Source organism: Silene latifolia, unplaced genomic scaffold, assembly GCF_048544455.1.
Source record: "Silene latifolia isolate original U9 population unplaced genomic scaffold, ASM4854445v1 scaffold_292, whole genome shotgun sequence".
Taxonomy (NCBI): Eukaryota; Viridiplantae; Streptophyta; class Magnoliopsida; order Caryophyllales; family Caryophyllaceae; genus Silene; species Silene latifolia.
The window spans coordinates 33,104-53,479 of NW_027413231.1; positions in this window are offsets into that span (position 1 = coordinate 33,104).

Sequence of the window (20,376 nt, forward strand, 5' to 3'; positions counted from 1 at the left end):
TCATAATTGTTAATTTTAGTCTCATCGACCGTCACATTTAAATATTCATTCACTGAACAATAAAACCGAGTTGAGTAGGAAATTCCTACCTGGCAAGCGATTCCAATTATGCAGCTTAATCAATCCAAATAATTAAAGCAATCCGACCCGTTTATAATTTCTTCACAGTACAAATCGTCACCTATCATAAATATTATACTTTAATTATTAATTATCCAATTACTTATATTAATTTATTAAATTATAATTTAATTATCTTCATTATTTTCCGCTTAAATTATTATTATGTAAAAACCCGTCTTAAAACAACCCAAACTAATTATTATATTAAGTATAAATTAATTAATTGTAGTCCATTGTCTTCTAATTCACGTGAAAACAACAAACATACACACCCCCATAGCACAAGGCAAAACCGTGTTTTGACAGCCTTCCTTTACCCGTTTTTCACGACACCCATAGCCACCATCGGCACCACCCATGCATGCCACATCCTAGACCGCGCTATGACGCATACCGACGACCACTAACCACCAGCCTAGCCATCCCCTACAACCCGTATAAACACGCCCTAGCAGCAACAATCACGAACATGACTAATTGCCGAAAACCCGACATCGACAGGTGTAAATAACCCCTCGCCAACACCACCACAGCCACCATTACCACCTATGGCCACCACCTTCGACACCACTGTCTCACGGTGACTCTCAGGTGGTCCCCTTTCCCGGCATAAGTCACTAACACGGCCATGGCAGTCATCTTAAGACGGTCACCAAAACCCGCACACAACCCCTGCTCCTCCCCTGTTTTCGCTCAACTCCGGCAACCACTGCAACAACCACCACCTACAACCACCCACAACAACCCAAAACCGACGACCCATCATCACGACACTAACCAACCCAAACCCGAGTCCATTCGACACACACAAGAGGGTAAAACCGAGTCTATACGCGGGATTGGCAACCATTCAACACCCACGAAATTCCGGCCACCACCGCGCAAACCACCACCATAAAACGATCCATACCACCCACAGTGGTTGAATACACCCTAGGTATTTCCCTTAAACAACCTAGGTCAGTCACGCTTAAGAACGGGTTCAAAACCATATAAAACACGTCATACAACCACCCATAAAAACCCGCCTGAAACAACCCTCTCCTGACGGTCAACGACGGTCCACGGGGGTCAAATAAGGTCTCTGGTGGTCCACGATCACAACGATGGTCACGGCTTGTCCTATGGTGGTCTAATTTACAAGTTATAACGTAGCAAAGAGTATACATGAGACGGTCTTACCTCGAGTTAATTGATGATTTTGAGTCTCTTTTCACGTTTCCCTAAATCCCCAATTCTCTCTTCAAATCTCGGATTTATTATGACAATTTAGTTGTATTATTTTCCCTTTTATAAGACAAGTTAAGCTAATCCCTTTTCAATTTAGGAAATCCGTTTTAAGGCAACTATTTCTATTATAAAATACAATTCTTATTATTACTATTATTATTATTATTATTATTATTATTATTATTATTATTATTATTATTATTATTATTATTATTATTATTATTATTATTATTATTATTATTATCACTACTCGGAAATTCCGAGCACACATCCCTAGGTCCAAATAGCCCATTACACATTCCCGACTTAATTGTTATTTTATTATATTATTCATTATTCTATCTTATTCACAATTATAAATTATATTATAATTAATTATTTAAAATGCGTTAATTATTAATATAAATTTTATCAAATTACGGAGTATTACACTTAATCTTTATTCTCCTGTTTTTCCTCTCTTTCTTAGTCTCTTTAGTTTAAACAATCAAATTCAACCCCCCAAATTGGTTACCGTGACGAACTTAGACAAAGCCGACATTTTCCCATCTCCCTGTAGAGTTCGACCCGACTTCCCTAGCTATATTGTTAATTAGAGCCAGTTGGTTATTTTTGATAGGTATACGACTGCCCTGTCAAATTTTGGCGTCGTTGCCGGGGAGGTGGCGTAATTTTGTTTCTTTATTTAAGTTTGTCTCTCGTCTCTCGTCTCAAGGAATTTATTCCTTGAGACTGATCTCATTTTTTGCAAAGTTTTTGATTAGTTTGCAGAATATCTGTTCTAGAAAGAGAACATTGTCATACCTGCTCCAGTCTGTAAATTTTATCTGCCAGGATGCCGAATATAGCCAGCCATTCAGAGCCTAACGTGGATTCCCTTCCAAAAGGTTTCTTACTACCCACTACCGAATCGGGAACTTTTGGAATCCACCCATCCTATATACAGCTGGTCGAGAGAAATCTCTTCAAGGGGTACCTGAAGAAGATCCGTGCAGGCACATAGAGCTATTTAAGGAGTATTTCTCCACCATTCCTCTTGCTGCTGGGGTGACACAAGACAGAGTGAAGGGAGTTCTCTTTCCCTTCTCTTTAGCTGATGATGCCCGGGAATGGTTGAGGGATTTAGACAGGGAAGCAACCGGTGTAACTGACTGGAGTTCCTTTGCCTTGGCCTTTTACAGGCGATATTTTCCACCACAGCGCACTAATGCGTTGAGAGCTCGGACATCGCATTTGAGCAATTGTCCACTGAAGACTTGAATGGGGCTTGGACTAGGTTCAAGAAGCTCGTCCGTTCTGTGCCTCATCACGGTTTCAAGCGCTGGTTCCTATGTACCCAATTCTACAACGGGTTATATCCGGACCAGAGAGTTATCCTTGATAATGTAGCTAAGGGGAGATTCACGAAAAATGTAGAGGATGATCAAGGGTGGCATCTTATTGAGGAGATGGCCATCCATGTTGCCGAATATGGAAATCCCCGAAGAAGTGGGTGAGTTAACGAGTTGGTGGCAGCTGAGGTGGTAAGTCTTAGCAAAAGTCTAGGTGGTGCGGAGATTACGGAGACTATGGGTGAGCACGCACAAGTTTGTGCTATTACTGAGCATGTGGAGATATGCGGTAGATGCGACATGGAGGGGCATGACCCCATTGGTTGTATGGCGAGAATAGAGCGCGTCCTTGCTTATCAGAAATACAAGCAAGGAGTTCCTTTTTCTCAATTATATGAAGCGATGACGAATGTTTCTACTCTCTCTAGGCAAATACCGCAGCCAGACCCCTCTTCTACAAATGGGGAGATCGCCGAACTGAAATCCTTGGTTTGAACTTAACACAACAGTTCGAGGAGAAGTGCAACAAGGATGATACCGCTGTCGTGGAGTTAAGAGAACAAGTCGCGCAGTTAACACTCGCGAAAAACCAAGTTAATCATCCACCGTCGTGCGACCCAATCAATGCAATAAATCTCCGAAGTGGCCTTGCTTATGAGGGGCCAAAAATACCAAAAGACGGGGTTGTGACAGCTGATAATACCCCGGAAGATGATTTGAACGAGTTTCTGAACGATATCCTTGCTGCATGCTGTCCAGACACTCGATCGAGTGAAATAATCTATCCAGGTACTCGATCGAGTGATAAACTTACTCGATCGAGTGGTGTCCAATTTATAGATGGTCGATCGAGTGTAAATTCCTCTCGATCGAGTGAAAAAGAAGAAGAAGTCACTCGATCGAGTGAAAAAGATGGTCGATCGAGTAAGCCTAAAATAGAAGAGCTCGATCGAGTGGTTCAAACAGCTCGATCGAGTAATTTCCAAAATAAAACCACTCGATTGAGTGAATAAGGTATTCGATCGAGTGCTAGAACCAGCGGAGATCCTATTTTGACATCTAATTCCGCTACCGTGTCATCTTCCCCTTCTGTGAAGACGTCACGTGCTGATAAAGGTAAAGAGAAAGTCGCGGGTCCACTCATTGCTACCAGAGTACCCTTTCCAGGTCGTCTGAAGGACGCAAAGGTTGAGCGACAGTACGGTAAGTTTGTGGACGTTGTCAAGAACCTCCAGGTAACTGTCCCTTTTACCGAAATTATTACCCAGGTACCTACTTACGCTAAATTCATGAAAGATATTGTGACGCGTAAGAGAGAGCTAAGTGAATTTGAGATCGTTTCATTTTTGGAAGAGTCTAGTAATTTACTTTTAAATAAGGCTCCACCTAAGATGAAGGACCTGGGTAGCTTCTCTATTACCTGTATTATAGGCAATGAGGTAATTGATAAGGCTCTTTGTGATTTGGGAGCCAGCGTCAGTGTCATGCCCTTATCTATCTGCAAGAAATTAAATATGGGTCACCTTAAATTGACTAACATTACCCCTACGGATGGTGATAGATCGTTAGGCGACCCTTGGGTGTCTTGGAGGACGTGCCTGTGAAAATAGGCAAGCTCTTTATACCAGTAGATTTTATTGCTCTAGACATTGCTGAGGACACCCGGACCCCGATTATATTAGGAAGACCGTTCCTTTGTACAGCTGGGGCCATTATTGATGTCAAACAAGGGCGTTTGACTCTTGCAGTAGGGGATGACGCAATCACTTTCAGTCTGCCTAGTACTTTGGCTCGGCCAATGATAGAGGACACATGTTATTCTGTTGATATTATTGACGAGTCTATTTATGACTTCTGGTCGGGTTCTTTTATAAAGGACCCACTAGAGGCTCTTATGCTTTTGGATGAGTGTGCAGATAACCCAGATGATGATGACGCTGTGTTGGATTTGCTTAAAGATGATTTAGATGAGCGTGAACTCACCGACGCTGAGGGAGAGCAAGTGGAATAGATGATCAGTACCCTATGCTCCATTGAGGTAAAGGTACTTGAGCGTAAGCCTCTTCCCTCTCATCTAAAATATGTTTTCTTAGATGATACTGAGCAATATCCAGTCATTATTAGTGCTAAGCTTGATAATGATCAGCTGACTTCCTTGTTAGCTGTGCTTAAGAAAAACAGGAAAGCTTTGGGTTATTCCTTGGACGATATAAAGGGGATTAGTCCCGATATTTGTATGCACAGGATAGAGCTGGAGGAAGATCACAAACCTTGCAGATAGGGTCAGCGCCGGCTGAACCAGAAGATGCAAGATGTTGTGATGGTTGAGGTAATGAAGCTGCTCGACGCAGTATTATCATCTATTCTGTTGGTCATTCTAAGTGGGTGAGTCCAGTGCAGGTGGTCCCTAAGAAAGGAGGGACTACCATGGTTAGGAATGACAAAAATGAGTTAATACCTACTAGAGTAGTGACTGGTTGGCGGATGTGTATAGATTACAGACAGCTGAATGCCGCCACCAAGAAAGATCACTTTCCCCTTCCTTTTATTGATCAGATGGTAGAAAGGTTAGCTTTTCATAAGTTTTTCTGCTATTTAGACGGGTATTCAGAGTTCTTTCAGATCCCTATTCACCCAGATGATCAAGCTAAGACTACTTTTACTTGTCCTCAGGGCGTGTTTGCTTATCGCAGGATGCCTTTTGGTTTATGTAATGCCCCTGCCACCTTCCAAAGGTGCATGATGGGGATATTTTCAAAGTATATTGAGTCTATTATGGAAGTTTTCATGGACGATTTTAGTGTGTATGGAAGTGATTTTTCTAACTGTCTGTCTAACCTTGATAAAGTGTTGCAGCGCTGCATTGAGGTTAATCTCGTGCTTAACTGGGAGAAGTGTCATTTCATGGTCAACGAGGGAGTTGTCTTAGGGCACTTAGTTTCTGATAGGGGAATAGAAGTTGATAAAGCAAAAGTGGAAGTGATTCAGCAATTACCTCCTCATGTTAATGTTAAAGGAGTGAGAAGCTTCCTTGGTCACGCCGGCTTTTATCGCCGGTTTATCAAGGATTTCTCAAAAATTGCTAAACCACTTACAAAGCTGCTACTTAAGGATGCCCCTTTTGTATTTACTGACGAGTGTCTTTCTGCTTTTAACAGATTAAAGCAGGCTTTGGTATCCGTGCCGATCATACAGCCTCCCGACTGGGATTTGTCGTTTGAGATAATGTGCGATGCCAGTGACTATGCATTAGAAGCAGTGTTAGGCCAAAGGAAAGACAAAGTTTTAAATGCAATCTACTATGCGAGCCAAACTCTGGATGAGGCTCAAGTGAAGTACACCACCACTGAAAAAGAGCTGCTAGCTGTAGTTTATGCTTTAGAGAAATTTCGTTCTTATTTGATTGGGTCAGAAGTTAATGTTTTTACTGACCATGCAGCTCTGAGGAATCTCCTTGCTAAGAAGGAGGCTAAACCACGGCTATTAAGATGGATACTCCTTCTTCAAGAGTTTGATTTGCAGATAAAAGATAAGAAAGGAGCTGAGAACGTTGTAGCTGATCATCTGTCGCGACAAGAGGGAGAAGATTCTTTACCTATTGATGAGTCTTTTCCTGATGATTCTTTATTTGCTGTATTATCTTCTATTGTTAACCAAGAACCTTGGTATGCAGATATAGCTAATTCCGTTGTCAGTGGCAAGCTGCCGCCTAACTTTTCTCATCAGCAGAGGAAGCGTTTTCTGTATAACGCTAAGCAGTATTTCTGGGATGATCCTTATTTGTTTATGGAATGTGCAGACACTCTCTACAGACGGTGTATTCCGCAATGGGAGACCAAAGTAGTCCTGGAAAGATGTCACTCCTCTCCCTATGGTGGTCACCACGGTCCATCGCGCACCATGGCTAAGGTACTTCAGTTTGGTTTTTACTGGCATTCTTTGTTTGCTGATGCTAAGGCTTTTGTTTCAGCTTGAGATGCCTGCCAACGATCAGGGAATATTTCAAAGAGACATGAGATGCCAAAAAATGGTATCTTAGAGGTCGAGGTTTTCGATGTCTGGGCATTGATTTCCAAGGACCGTTCCCATCTACTAAAGGTAACAGGTATATTTTAGTAGCTGTCGATTATGTGTCGAAGTGGGTAGAGGCAATTGCCTCACCTCATTGTGATGCCAAGACCGTGATTAAAATGTTCAAAAAGGTCATATTTCCCCGATTTGGTGTCCCTAGGGTCGTCATTAGTGATGGGGGAATGCACTTTAAAGAGAAGAAACTAACTTCCATTCTGTCTAAGGTTGGTGTTCAACATCGGCGTGGTTTGGGGTATCATCCCCAAACTAGTGGTCAGGTTGAGGTCTCTAATCGCGAGATTAAAGAGATCTTGTCTAAAGTAGTTTCTAAATCACGGAAGGACTGGAGTCTTAAATTGGAAGACACACTATGGGCCTACAGAACTGCCTTTAAGACACCGATCGGTGCATCACCTTATCGGTTAGTTTATGGGAAATCATGTCATTTACCTGTTGAATTGGAATATAAGGCTTGGTGGCCAATTCGTGAGCTTAACTTTGATCCTAAGTTGTGTGGTCAGAATCGTCTTTTGCAGCTAGATGAATTGGAAGAATTTAGGCTTAATGCCTATAATAGCTCGCGCATTTACAAGGAAAAGACGAAGAGATGGCATGACAAAAGAATTCTACCTCGGGAATTTCATGTCGGGCGTAAGGTGTTCTTTGTTTAATGCCCGACTGCGATTATTTCCTGGCAAGCTGAAGTCCAGGTGGAGTGGTCCTTATACGGTGACAGCTGTTACTAAATTTGGATCCGTCGAGCTCGAAAGTCCCGAAGGAAATCGGTTCAAGGTGAATGGGCAATATGTGAAGCATTATCACGAAGCAAATGAAGCAGATAATCGTGTTGAAGTCTTGTACTTCAACGAGCTTGACGCGCCAGTTAATTGATGCCAGAAAGGTCATGCGGGACCTCATAAACCCGCGCTTTCCGGGAGGCAACCCGGACTGTTTTATTGTATTTTTGTTGAACTATTTCTTTGCCTTTAGCTTTTTGTTGAACTTTAAACGCTAAAATATGCGTCTTTTGTTTTTCCCTTGCTTCTTATACGTGTTTTGCAAGTGCACGTACTCGATCGAGAGGTTTTTCAACTCAATCGAGCACTTTTTCCAAGAGATTCACTCGATCGAGTAACAATTATACTCGATCGACAAGCTGCAGATTCACAATCACTCGATCGAGTGATATATTTACTCGATTGAGCACTTTTGACACCAAACCATTCGATCGAGTTGTTCTATTTTACTCGATCGAACTGTTTCGTCTTCCAGCTGCTAGTTTTCGTCTGTTGAGCTGCTGTGTTTCTACCTATGACCTCCCATGTTCATGGTCGGTTTGGGGAGGTCCCTCTTCATGACGTGTTGTAAGTATTCTGACTCCAGTTATCCTTTTCTCCTTAGTTTACATTTCTTTCCCTATTTTTGGTACAATGAGGGCATTGTACGGTTTGTTTGGGGAGGTATGCATCCATGTCTGTATCTGCATGTTTTCTTGCATTTCCGTTTGCACGTTTACTCATTTTAGCATGCATCGTTGTTTTTAAATTCAAAAAATCACATAAAATTCAAAAAAATTCACGTTTAATTTGAGTCGAAACGTTTGAACTTTGACACTACATTGAATCTTTACCCCTGCCTTGCATATTCTTGACATATTGTTGGCATGATAATGTGCATGATCTACGAGTTTTTGTTTCTCTCTTTTCTGAACAAATAGACTTGACTCATAAATTGGCAAGCTACTATACATTCTAAGGTTAGGGCTTTACAAACTGGTGACATTCATGACCAGTTTCATTTAGGATGTGAGTAGTACTCTCTGTAAGGCATGTAACATCAATTTGCATAAGCATGAGTCTAGTCTTCTTAATACCAGTATGCATTCGGTCTGTGGATGGTGACACATGTTAGAAGAGGCAGTTCCCTTTATTTCTTTCTACCCATGAGCCTCACATAGCCAAATTGCCTTTTTGTCCTATTAGCTACATTCTATATTTTTGCCTACCCTAGCCAAGCTAATGATGACTAGCTGTTTGGAATGCTTTACTGTAGTTTGGTTATATATCTGATTTCAGAAGTTGGTGGAAGAATGGAAGGGAATGGAAAGAAAGAAAATGTTGTGAAAAAGAAAAAAAATGAATGAAAATGAAAAAAAAAAAAAGGAAAAGAATTGAAAAAGAAAAATGAAAAAAAAAAAAAAAGAAAAGAAAAATCATATGCGAAAAATGAAAAATTGTATGGATGATTTTCACTCCCATGTCTTATTTATATCTTATGGAGAGTTGACAGTTGACAAGTTTATGGTGTTTTGTGAGTTGAGTGCATCGAATTGCACCGTTCTGTATTGTTATATTGAGTACAAAGTTGGGATGCAGTTTCATAATTTGGATCCGTGCTGCTAGTTTGGCTACTAACCCCACAATTCCAAATTCATCTTAGCCCCTTCTTACCCATTACCTCACTTACCCAAATGTAAGTCCTCGGCATGTGTCTTGGTCATTAGTTTTGTTGGAATGCATATGTACGGTTGTAGAGACTTTATTCATGTTAATTGCATGCATGTTCTTATAGGTCGAGTTAGGTGAGTGTCTTTACTTCTTTCTATCCTTCACTTATATATTCACCCTGTGCCTAAAATTGAGTGATGAGCGACCCGTGAGAGTCCGATATCTTTGAGTTTTGCAAGGTCGACGGTTCAGTAAAGTTTGAGACATGGATTTAATTCGTTTGCACTTATCATTTGCCACTTTGTTAGTTGTTGCATTAAACTGGTTTTGGTGGATGATTTTTAGCTGATGCGTTGGTCCCGTTCCACTGTTTATTCTTAGTTGCATTCATAGTTTGCTTGGGGACAAGCAAAGGTTTGGTTTGGGGAGATTTGATGCGTGTGTTTTATATAAGGTTTTTACCTCATTTTTACACGCATTTCTGTACTATTTTACGTAGCTTCTAGCTACAAATACCTCCGAATAGTCTACTTTGGTTTGCTTTGTGTAAATTGCAGGTTCAGATCGAAAAGAAGATAAATCAAGCCTAAACTCGTCCCATTCGCATGCATTTATGGAGAACAAGGAATCGGAGCTTGGAATCTATCACTTTGAAGACGCGTGAGCTGATTTCGGAAGGTGTCATAGTGCCTAACGTGCCAAGATAGCTCGATCGACCACTTTTGTAGTCGATTGAATGCTTATTATCATGAAGATCACACGATCGAGCATAAATATTACTCGATCGAGAAGGCATTATAATGAGTTGCTCGATCGAGTGGTTTATTTCCACTCGATCGAAGGGTTTTCTGCATAGTTACTCGATCGAGCAGTTTTATTCCACTCGATCGAGTGGTTTGTCCCTGTAATTATGATTTTTCGCCTATTTTCGTATGGGCTTTTGTAATTAGAGGTCTGGATTAGGTTTAGGAAGAGAATTTTGTGTGATATATCACACAGTAGACTGCGTAACTCTTCCTCACCTCTTCTTTACTGACTTCATCTTACTCATTGCTTCCCTTTCCTTTACTCGATTCTACTCTAGAACTTGGATTCGGGATTTCTAATCGGTACTATTCTTCCTTTTAATTCTTTATCATAATCTTTATTTATCTTATTGTTATTATTTTCTCTCTTCTCTTATTTTGCAATTGCTCTACTCGGATTTCTCTTGTTTATTATCATGTTCAATTCCTATTATCTATATATTATTGTTGTTGATTCGATAATGATATGTAGCTAATTCTCTCTTGCTAAAACTAGGGAATCCATGATTATGAAGGGATAGTAATTGAATTATTAGATTAATGCTTGTGTAGTCTTTGATGTTAATCGCTTCTATTAATTGTTTCTGTCTAATTGAGACGATGCAATTAGGCATTTATTCGTAGTAAACCTTGACCTGGACCGGAAGGTTGGAAAGGGTGAGACTCGTAGCGAATATTAGGGCACCGTAGTGAGGGTGGAAGCTAAACTATTTGTGCTTTAGGGCGAATTGAGACCGGAATGAGATATTCACTGCCCCTTAGACCATACTTGCATTGACCTGAGACCTAGATTGCTTCACTGAATGATCATGGTGAACCGACTCTCTTAGCTGCTTTCCCCATATTTGCTTAATCTTTATTCTCCTGCTTTTCCTCTCTTTCTTAGTCTCTTTAGTTTAAAACAATCAAATTCAACCCCCCAAATTGGTTACCGTGACGAACTTAGACAAAGCCGACATTTTCCCATCTCCTTGTGGAGATCGACCCGACTTCCCTAGCTATATTGTTAGTTAGAGCCAGTTGGTTATTTTTGATAGGTATGCGACTGCCCTGTCAGAAATGATAAAGATAAACATACTAACTAGTAATGTAAAAGACTAAGGAATAACAAAATAATACTAGAAATGAAATTACCTTGACAATGGAAATAGAACTTGAATATAGAAGAACAAATACTTGAGATGGAAATTGTAAATGAACTTGTAATATAAATTGAAATGCTTAAAGAAATTGTTTATAACATAAAGGAAATGATAAAGGGAAATCTAATCTAACCTAAACCAAGGACTAAAATGAGAGTATAAAAGTAGTGTAGAAGCTAAGGTATGTAAGAAGTGTAAGAGAGATCCCGGATCAACGCCCTTTTATACAAGGGTGAAGAAAAAAACGTAAGCAATTAAGATATAGGTAACCCCGATCGGGGCCGTAGCAATCCGAGTATTTTTGTCTTCAATTCTTGATTAATTGCTTGAGGAATCCTAAGTATGCGATAAATGTCCCTTAATGCCTCCGGTTAATGCTTCATAATTCTTCCTAAGAGCATCCAAGGAGTATCCTAAGCTTGGAATTCTTTACATAAATTTGGACTTCTTTTGGGCTCTTTTGTAAGATCATTTGCATTTATCAATCCATATCTCATACACTCTTGCTTAGGCTTGGAAACACTCTTTTCCATGGTCATGCTTGGTCTTTGTTAGCCTCGTGAACTCGTATGCTTGCTATTTTGGAAAAAGCTCGAAAGCTTAATTTCGCAAAACATGATGAAACAAGCAAATGCAACTAGAACACGGAATTATCTCACATAATCACTAATATTAGTGCAATCATCATATAAACTTGAGCTAAAATATGGAGTAAAAACATATTTAAAATGGACACATCACCAATCTCCACGATAATATCACAACAAAGAATCACACAATTACACAATACTTGAAACCAAACGTACAAAGACTAAGTAGGGAAATTCTACCTTTTTCGCAAATTCCACCGACAATAACAATCACGCAAGCTAGAACCGCTCCTCTACGAAATCTCCACCTAACATTCATACATAATAATTATAGAATCAAGATAAATCCCTAACTAAACCATTCCCCTTAATTGCTTAGATTAGGGTTTAATTAAACTTAAACAAAAGTGATTAAAACTTATTAGAGATAACAAGTACTTATTAATGCGGTAAATTACTGAACTACGGACTCCAAACGCTTAACAATTCACTCACAAGATGCTAAGATATGATTAGGATGATTAGGGAGAAGATTAGAAATGTTTTTAGGTTTTAGAAAAATAATTAACGAAGTGATTAGCGAAATATATAACTTCCTTTTCATTCTAATCAAATCGCGGAAAATAACTCGTCAGATCGGTACTCGGTCGAGCACGATGTACTCGGCCGAGTACGCTCTACTCGACCAAGCTCCTCGTAACTTGGCCGAGTGCATCCAAAATAGTAGCTTGTCCGAAAGCACCGACGACCCACTCGGCCGAGTACAACCTACTCGACCGAGTTCGTGTGTCCGAATTCGTGGTATTACACTTGTACTAAGGGTGTTAATTAGCCGAGCCGAGCCCGAGCTTGGCCTTGCTCGGCTTTTGATCAAGAACCAAAACTCGAGGTCGAGCCGATCTCAAGCTTACCCGAACTTGAAAAAAATGTGCTCGTTATAAAGCTTGCGAACTTTAAAGCGAGCTCGAGCCAAACTCGAGCCTATATAAAACCGTTTATTTATTTTATTTTATTTTTTTCTTTCGATATTTTCAATAACAAGACTCGAAAGTTATATGTAAAAATATTTGGCAAATCAACAAGACATTTGATATGTGTGATACAAAAATATAATCATGATAAAATATATTTATAAAATACTAGTTTGAATGCCCGTGCGTTGCAACGGGGTAATAAACTTATTTATAATGCAAAAAAAAAAACGTTATAAGGGTTTAATGTTTAATCACCATAGTCATATACGTGGGTTAACTCGTATTTATAATCATATAATCATCATACCTTATACTATCTTTCGATGTGGGACAATTCTATTATTTATATGTAATATATTCACCAAACTTGGATTATTTTTCTGATGTGGGACAATTCTACTATTTATACGTAATATATATTCATCAAACATGCATTATTTTTCAATGTGGGACAAATAACATACCGTAATTACACTATCTTTTTCCACTTAGTTCGACATCCAACCAGATCCCGAATACTGAATACGGACAATTGCTACTCATTATATATAATAGTTATATTTAAATTTAATAATATGATCAAGTACTCTCCATTAATATTTGTACGTTGTTTTTCTTCAAAAAAAAAATCATAATTGAGATACGCAAATTTTCCGTGGTACCCCTTAATTTTGTCAGATTTTCCATGTTACCCCTACTTTTAAGAATCTGCCTACGGTACCCTTGAGGTTCCATTTTTTTGCCCATGGTACCCCCTAATGTAAAGGTTATTAAATGGACGTTAAGTTTGATGGCGTGACAATAAAATAACAATTAAAAATAATTCTCCCTTTATTGTTTTATTAGTACGAATATCTCTCTCTTTTAAATGAAAATATAATTAACTATATCATTATAATATTAGAAATTTCTCATGGTAACTTTGAACTTTGATAGATTACACATGGCACCCCTAATTTTAAGTTTCTACAAATGGTACCCTTGTGTTCACATTTTTCTTTCTCAGAATACCATTTGACAACTTCCGTCATAAGCCCATTACTCTTATGACTTGGGGACGCCTTTTTCTTTTGTTATCTATAACACAAACACTTCATTATCTAATTCCTAAATCTATATTTATTTAATAAACTAACATTTAATACCTAAATAATAAAACACAAATAGCTTGGCATGCTCAATTACTCATCTAGTTACTCATAGGAGTAATAGCATTATGAAAAAAAGTAAACACAAAGGTATTATATGTAGAAACTTAAAATTAGAGGTATTATGTGTAATCTACCAAAATTCGAGGATATCATGAAAAATTTCCGTTATAATACTGACCATTTTATCGCTCTTTCTCCCACCTAAAAAAAATGTTACAACTTTAAAAATTTAACATTTAATTCAAGATTATGTTTAAAGTCTCTTATATAATAAGTATACTTTGAGAGATTAATACATTTGGGGTGATACCTAAGTTCTAAGGATAAATCTTATTTATAATCATGGGATCACCTCAGCTTATGATAATCTTCTGATGTGGGACAATTCAACTATTTATACGTAGTATATATTTATCACACCTACATTCTTTTTCAATGTGAGACGAATAACATATTTAAAAGTACACCATATTTTTTGAACCTAATTCGACATCCAACCCGATTTAATAATAAGTAAATACTATATTATCTATTAATATTCATACATTTGTTTTCTATTTTTTTTATCATAATAAAAATATGTGCAAATGATATGAACCTATACTCTAATGATAGAAATTTTTTAACACAATTCTAATTATATTATTTAAACGTAGTATATTTACCACACCTACATTATTTTTTAAATGTGGGACATATAAAATCAATAGGTAGAAAATATAATGATATAAATTTTTAAGAGCACTCCAAGACAGTACTTAAGATACTCAAATGATTTTGGGTTGATGCCTAAGTTCCAAGGATGCCTCTTATTTATAATCATGGAATCACTCACCTTATGTTATATTTCGATGTGGGAAAATTCTATTTTTTATATGTAGTATATTTGTCACACCTATATTATTTTTCAATGTGGGACATATAACATACTATGAAATACACCATCTTTAATATGTGCAAATTATATGAAATCTATACATACTCTAATGATAGCATTTCTTACCATGAATCTAATAATATTATTTTCATAATTTTTTTACCGACATTATTTCTTTAGTTTTGTACTCTGTCAGGAGACTACCATTAGTAAAACCTTTAGTTTTGTATTTTTTGATTTTCTTGCTCATGTTCTTAACTCTTTCCCGAGTTGTTCTCAACGATTTCCACTTTATTTTTTTTATATCATATCGTAGATAATGATTGAAAATCTTAAGAGCTCTTTAAAACAATATTTATGAGACTCAATTTTTTTTTGGGTGGATCATAAGTTCCAAATATGCCTCCTATTTATAATCATAGGATCACATCACCTTGAAATAATCTTTCGATGTGGGACAATTCTACTATTTATATGTAGCATATTCACCGCACCTACGTTATTTTCCAATGTGGGACAAAACATACCACTCGTAAAAAGTACACAATTTTACGTATTACGAAGTACACCATCTTTAATATGTGCAAAGAATATGAAATCTATAGTCTAATGATAGCATTTTTTACCACAAAGCTAATTATATTATTTTCATAATTTTTTTAACGATATTTTTTTGCCAAATGAAATGTAAAAGGTTGATATAAAAATTGGAAATATCACTTGAATATAATTTAGGAAATATACATATTATAATAATTAAAAGATTTTCCACTTTATTTTTTACATTAAAAATTATAATTTCCTAAATTGATTTTTGATGATGTGGACGCTCTCAGATCGCTCGAAAAAACTCTCTTTTATATATATATACTAGATTTAATACCCATGCGATGCACGGGCCTATTTATAATTTTCTATCGTGTACGATGTGGTAGTCGTAAATTTTAAAGGGCATAATCTAAAATTTGTTTTTCAACCCTTTCTAAATGCATACGCCTTAATCCTTCCTATTCATTCAAAGGAAAATGAGATAGCGCCACCCGGGGTATAATAGTAAATTTGTCAAGTTTTTGAGTTTCTCTCTCCTAAAATTTGAACTTCAAACTTATTAATAAGAAAGGGTAGTTTAGTAACTTAAAATATCATAATTAATTAATTAAAGGAAAATCAAAAATAAATTATGTATGTTCATTTTCAAAGACGAAGCAATGAATTATTCGAAGCGCCGAAGCGTATACAAGGTATTTCTGGAAAATATGATGATCATTGATCAACTAATTGAAATTTCAGCATATTGAATGATTTAATATAAATTAAAGACATAGCATTGCATTACTAGTTTGGTCAAAATTAGAATACAATGAATTTGATTTGTCATCATCTTATTTTTGCAATCATTACCCAATTGCCAGAAAAATGATACTCCCTAATTTTCAATGTATGTTCTTCACCTATTTGGCAGTGGATGAATTTTGTTGAATTGATTTTACTATGCAGTAATCGATCTATCACGTAGCAAGAGCATACTATCTCAACTCAGATGCATTATAAATTTTTTAAATCTTATCTTAATTTGATTAGGTTAAGATTACAAATTTACAATAGTACCCATCAAGTTTGGCGCAAAAATTGAAAATTGAATTTTTTTATTTACTTATTTTTCCTTTTTTAATTAAGGTGGCGCCGAGTTCAAGTATCACCCGGTGGCGCCCTATCGCTATTCAAATTGCTACGCTTTTTTTATTTCCATGTGTACTACGTACTAACTGATACTACATAGTATATAGTATAAGAACTTGTGAAACTCATTCTCAGTCAAAACAAATAAAATAAAAAGAGATAACTTGTGAAACTCGGGATGACTAACTACATTATTCTATGTACATTGTGATATATAGCTGGAGCTCCGATGTATAATTTCTAACCTTTCAGTTATATATGAAGCTTTGAGTATTTGATCTATAATTCTAAACTATTTTTTTCCATTTTTAATAGAGATTAAAAACAACTCCACAAAAAAGTATACTTATATAAATTTGTCTTAAACTTAAAATAGTAGGTCAGATTAGGGCATAATCTAAAGTTTGATCAATAGATGAGACGAAAAGAATATGGCTAGAGAGTAACAAAAGATTTGTCCCATCCAGTTTCATCTTAAAACCTAATACCAAGCTAAAAAAGATTAAGAGTACGTTTACTATGTAATGTATCTCATATCTACGTTGTACGACATAAACTCAAGGCCCGAGCTAGTGCATAGTTCTACGTATAAGTGGTAACACTCTATTTGTATTGTTTCCAAATCTTCGTCAAATTCCTATGTTATCAAATGCATAAAATATAACAGTTAGTTAGATGTTAAAGAAATAATCATCTTTGATTACATATTATAGTGCAGTAGGGGTCCTTAAATCCTACTCAAATTCTTTTAAGTTTGAGTTTAAAGAGCTTTGAAACACTATTTTTTTTTACTATCTACGACTAATTTATTTCCTATCACTAACTTCTTTTTAACGGTTTATTTTTTGTTTGGTAGTAATAATAGAATATGATATTATTAACTAATATTTGTAAAAATCAATATATATATATATAAAAGAGGCTTTTTTCAGGCAATTTTAGAGACCCCAAATTTTTTGAAACACTCTAATTAAAATAAATACCAAAAATAAATCTTAATCTTAAAAGATAAACAAATTATAAAACTAAGAGACAGAGTTTACGAACAACATGAAACGTGAAACTACATCTTATGCAGAGATAGAGTTTAAAAGCAATACTACAAGTGAAACTACGTCCTACTCCTGTGCTATGTACTATATATATGTATCTAATCTAATAGCCTTGCTCACCATTCAACTCCTCCTATTCTTTCACATTATTTTCTATTTAATATTGAAATTGATACATTGTCTTTAATTTGTATGTGAGTTTACTATGTGCGTTATTAATGGCCATGTGCTTATCTTCATTATATTTGCATTTTCTTTTCTAATATGGATTGTAATTTTAATGTTTCTAACGTTCTAGGTGGAACTATTTTTGTAGTTTATATCAACAATTTAATATTTTTCTTTTTATTTCATTGTTCAGGTCACTTTCATGCACATGGTCCGTCAATAAAGGTACACCTTTTAAATTTTGATTTAATATCTTGTTTCCAGATTTACGACATAATCGCTAATTATAATAAATTAGCCTTTTGTAACAAAAAAACAAAGAGGGGCAGAGCATTTTTTCATTGCAGACTATTTTCAAGTTAAGGGGCATAGTATATACTTGATGATTTACACAAGATTGTAAGATTTTATATTGATCATATTTGTGGTGTGAAAATTCTTTAACATGTTATTGTGTATTATTTGTTCATGTTTATATGATTCGAATGATAAAGTTTACATATTAGAATTTAATAATTGTCTTTTCGTTTAGTTTGATCAAAATATTTGATTGAGGAAGACGGAGAAGACATGAAAACGGGAAGATAAAGACTGCAAAGGAGTCCTACCTAACATTACAACAGTGAATATCTCCTTGTGCTTTTCATTCTAGCAGACCAACAAGAGCCAAATTTTTTTTTCAAGATATTTCATTTTATATATAATAGAAATAGCATATTTAATTAGTTAATTTTCTAGGGGGAAATATTACTAATTTGAATGTTTTTAAAGAATTTAGCCCGTGAATATATTCTCCTTTTATACAAAGGCACAAAGCATTTTAGAGACAAGAGATTCATTAAAGCTAGAGTTATTGCCTAACATATTTGTTATTTGCATAAATTGTAGTCCTGAAAAACCTTGCAAAAGAAGAAGATATGAGTGATCCTTTAAATCTATATGAATAAATTTTTTGTTACTTCATTCCACATGTGACACGTTTTTATGAAAACCACTAACTTCATGTTTTTTTTCCTATTATTTTAGCAATAAAGTCCAACTATTTCGAACAACTCAGTATGAGGAACGTCAATTTCGTTTGAAACATGATTTTACTATATATTCTGCCTATGTATCCAAACTACTTCACGTTTTTTTTCTATTATTATCTATCACTTAGCCCAACAACGACGAGATGTTCAATCTTTGCGTATAACTTAGGTAGTACTAACTCCGAACTACAGAGTACTAATCTATCAAGCGGTGATTTATACGAGATATTCATACGAGAATGATGATGGCCTAATGGTGCCCGTGTCACGATAATATGAGACATAATTTATAACACACCTAAAAAAAGTACAAATAAAATACAAACCAAAGGTGAATAAAAACTCGCTAATTTTCCTTTGAGACGGTAGATATCACAAGAACAATATTGTGACCCAAAAAAAATAATATTGTGAAACCTCTCATATAATAGGTGGTTAATTTTATTTTATTTTTCTTTTTGTTAGTTATTAATGTGTTTTTTCAAATTAATTTTAAAATGAGATTCCTACAGAGGATTACTCAAAACTACCTCTTGTGAAAGATGCGGTCAAGATTAGCTAATCGTGACATAATCCATTATAAGAATTACTTCGTAATGTTTTTAAATCAGACCTCTACTATAGTGTTGTAACAGACAGACAATTAGAATGTTTAGTTTCATATATGAGTCATGTCATATCAGTGTATGTTCAATTAATCACGACTTTAATTAAATTTTGGTGTCACATGCAAAATTGAGATTACCAATTAGTCTTTCCCTCCCTTAAGACAGATATATCCATCTTAACATTAAAACGAGTTAAATATTATTCAACTTGTACCTATAAGATAAATTTGTTGTTTTTATCTATGTATTCTGCTTTAGTTTTATTGTAACTATTTGACAAAAGAGGGTTACCACATAGTATTAAATAAAAGGTAACATGTAGAAAACTCTAAATTTATTCTACGTAGAAATTAAGCTTAATTGCTCATCTCGCTCGATAAAATGTATTAGAATGTCTAGGTTAATCAAAAATGACATTGAATAAAGTATTTGTTTTTTTGCAACCAATCTCACCCAAATACCAAACCAGTTTTACGGTCTAAAATCATCAATTTTATCTATAACTAACCATTAACACATGGGCCCACCCCTTGAACAGTTTTAGAATGGATCGGACCAAGTTAAGGGAAGTTGGGCATAGTTTATTTCTTAAAAGATTTTAGTTAATGCGATTTCCCCAACAAAAACTCCCTCCATATCATACCAAAGTTAACAATTATAACGTGAATATTTTTAGTTACACATTATTTAAAATTTATAAAAATTTAATTCTTATAGTATATCGTATAGGAATCCTGCTAAAGACCCAATTGCTAAGTCATATAAGACGGACATGGGTGAAGTTTGACATATAGAAATCCTTGTCATATTATAATTCACATATTCTCATTTGTGACGGGTATATCCGTCACAAACTTGCGACGGGTCAAATACTACCCATGTAGGATAGATAAATTACTTTACGATAGCAAATTTACCGTTCTTAAATTCAAGAACTTACATATTCTACCACTTCAATTAAAAATAAAACATTATTTAGAAACCGTGCATCGCACGGGCACAAGATCTAGTAATTAACAAAGTGGGTTATTGAACACTTACCTTTTCCAATAGAATTATTTGGTGATTTATCTATGAATTAAAACACCATATTAT